The sequence below is a fragment of the Solanum tuberosum genome, unplaced genomic scaffold (genome assembly GCF_000226075.1).
Source record: "Solanum tuberosum cultivar DM 1-3 516 R44 unplaced genomic scaffold, SolTub_3.0 scf00003, whole genome shotgun sequence".
NCBI classification, from domain to species: Eukaryota; Viridiplantae; Streptophyta; class Magnoliopsida; order Solanales; family Solanaceae; genus Solanum; species Solanum tuberosum.
This window is the reverse complement of record NW_006238929.1, coordinates 1,034,394-1,037,933: the sequence shown is the minus strand read 5'-3', so window position 1 is coordinate 1,037,933 and position 3,540 is coordinate 1,034,394.

Genomic DNA, 3,540 nt, shown 5'->3' with positions numbered 1-3,540 from the left:
AGTGGGGGGGGGCGGGGGTAGGGGGTAGGGTAAAAATGAAAAAAAAAATTAAAATATTTTTCAAAAATATTTTTAAAAAAAACAAAAATTGACGGGGATGGCCTGGGTGGGGGTGCTAGGAGGTGGCATAAAAATGAATTTTTTTAAATTTGAAATATTATTCATAAATAATTCTTAAATTTTGTTTTTTGTTTGGGGGAGGGGAGACTGATTTGGTGGTAGGGATAAAAATATTTGAAATCTAATTTTTATTTTTATTTATTTTTGAATGGGGAGAGTCGGGTATGGGGTATAGGTAGAGTGAGAAAAAAATTAAAGGATGAAGTGGAGTTTTCGAAAACGTTTTCCTTAATTTTGGAAGGAAAGTCATTTTCCTTAAATTTGAGGAAAATGAGTTGATTTGAAAAACATTTAAGCCAACCAAACATGAAAAAATTGGAAAACTTTCATACCAAACACACCCTAAGCCAATTCATGCAAACACCAAAACAACCACATTGGGAATCATCTATAATAGTAGTAATTATTTGAAACTTGCACCTGGGCATGGTATCCTTATGAGTTCATCCTCTAGTCAGAAGCTCACATGTTGGTGTAATTCAGATTGGGCAGCATGTTCAAATACCAGAAGATATGTAACATGATATATGATCAAGTTTGAAAATTCGTTGGTATCTTAGAAGTTCAAAAGGCAACAAATAGTGTCAAGGAGCTTTGCAGAGGCAAAATATAGGAGTATGGCTTCAACAGTAGCTGAGATTACATGATTGATAGGTCTATTTCAGGATATTGGGATGAATGTGACATATCCAGTAATTGTTATGAGCATGGGTGTAGGCACATGGTGGTCAGGTGTCTAATTTGACACCCTTCGTCGGAAAAAAATACTATATATACAAGTAAAATGATATATGAAATGATTAAATAACAAATTTTGAACACCCTTGACACTATAGATTGTTGTAGCCTAGTGGTTTTAGATCTTTTTAATGGGTTTCAAACACATTGAGTGAGTTAGTGGTCGTGTGTTCGAATTTCACTAGCAATTTTTTCCCTTTTTAAAAAAACCTTTTGTTGTGCAATTTTTGAACACTCTTCGTGAAATTTCTGGCTCTGCCACTGGTTATAAGTGATAGTAAGACAACAATACAATTTTTCTCAAATCCTATTTTCTATGAACGAACCAAGCACATAAAAATGGACTGCCACTTTATTCGTATCAAGATTAAAGGACTCGTTGAGACAACTTTTGTGGAGACTAAAGAACACCAAGCAGATATATTGACCAAAGGGCTAAGCAAGGCAAAACATTCCTATCTAATGAGCAAGCTGGAAGTGTTCAACATTTTGCACCCTCCTTGCGGGAGAGTATTAGAGTTAGAGTCATCATGTGGAATAATCCGTTAGTTAGACTAATGACTGTTAGAATCGTGTTATATACACAACTGTCAAGTCTAAGACAGATGACAAAGTAGGTAATTAGAATTTCTAATCTATATATTGCATGATGTACAACCGTGGATGGTTTAGATCAATGAAATTGTAATTCGCAGTACTGTCTTCTTCACATCTCTTTCTCTGAATCAGATAGTCATTAGCGAACTATTGGATCTAGGCTCATTGTCTAAATTTCAATACCAATTCTTAGGAACATATATCACTATACTATTATGATTTATGGGAAAAGATGCAGGGTTAGGCTACATATTTTTACTTGTTGAACTTATTCGAAAGGATTAACCTTTAGGCATTCTGTACAATTAGGTATATGATGGACTCTTACTATTTCTATTCACTCTTAGTACTAGACTAGATTCTTATGATGCAATATGCTTATTCAACAACTTGAATAATGTCGATTAAAGGCTGGATGATGTTATTTTATCATATCAATATGTTATAATAGAAATAAAGTTGAATGATGTCGTTTAAAGATTGGTTGATACTATTTTATCATATCCACTTTTTATAATATATTAGAGAGTATTAGGAGTTTTACGTTTATTTCGAGCTCTTTTTTGGTGTTTTACATTTTCTTTTCTAGCAACTGTTTAGCTAGTGCTTTATTCTTGTTTAGTTTGAATCTTAGTTATTCTTTTAGTATTTATATATATAAAATACTCCTTCCGTTTTATTTTATATTAATTAGTTTGATTCAACATAAAATTTAAGAAAAAAGGAAAACTTTTGAAATTTGTTTGTTTAAAATAAGTTATAGATATTTGTGTGGATATAAATTATTTTATAATGAATATTTTAAAATTAAATTGTCATTTTATATAGAAATATGTCACGAACTAAAACAAAAAAATAAACCATGAGTAATTAAATAACCACTAGACATTTTTATGTACACTGTTTTTTAAAACAATTAGGGGTCGTTTGGTACAAAGAATTATAACGCAGGGATTAGTAATGCATGAATTAGTAATGCAGGAATTAGTAATGCATGGCTTAGTAATGCATGGATTAGTAATACATGTGTTATTTTTATCAAGTGTTTGGTTCATTGTTTTCCACCTAATTTTGGATTTGGATTAAAACTTTTACGAAAGTTCCTTACCAATTATACCCTTGAATTGTTATAGAATTTTCTATTTTATTTAATTGGGCCGAGATAGATAACTATTGGATATTATTATTTTTATAATTGAGTCTTATTACTAAATTTTTAGAGCTCAAATTATCAAAATTCAATTGCTTTGAAATTAAATAAGGTTATTACTTTGTTTTTTTTTTCTTTTCATAAATGACGTGTTGCTATAATTACAATGTCGTTTGAAAAAAATCAGGAACACTGAGGATGTTTTCTGTTTTGGTTCCTTTTATGATACACGTTATAGTGTGTTATAGACAATCCATTATTTTATTTCTCAGCTTATCCTATTTACAAACCTAGTTATAATTTTTTTTAAAAAGAATAGATGGAATTCCGAATTAGTTAGAAATTTCACTTTAACATTTGAGTCCTTTTTAATCTAAATATTTAATTTCTTCGTTGGGTCCATAATTTTATTACATGCAAAATAATTTCTTTTGCCTTATTATCCTATATTTGAAGTTAAATTTAATTGAGTGTTTTATTGATAGAAATATCTAAGTTGAATGAGTTTATCGACACAAAACAAAGTTCAATGTGACTTTACTTGATAAATTCTCAAAATTGAGTGATCTTTTGAGCAACAAACAACTCTTTTTAAATAATCAAATTTGTAATCTAAATTATTTAAATAAATTTACTGATATAAATATAAAATATAAAATCAAGAAAATAAATAAAATGATTGAAAGAATTTGAGGGATATTTTTATCTTTACATAGATAATCCCATGGTATTAAAACCTATGTATTACTAATACCACCAAATGGGAGGTATTAGTAATACATCAAATAATACCATGTATGTTAGATTAGTTATACAAGGACCAAAATTCCTACCAAACATGGTACTAAATAATATCATACATAATACATGGACTATTTCTCCTAATACTTCCTACCAAACGACCCTTAAGATGGTTAGTTTTGAAATTCTCATTT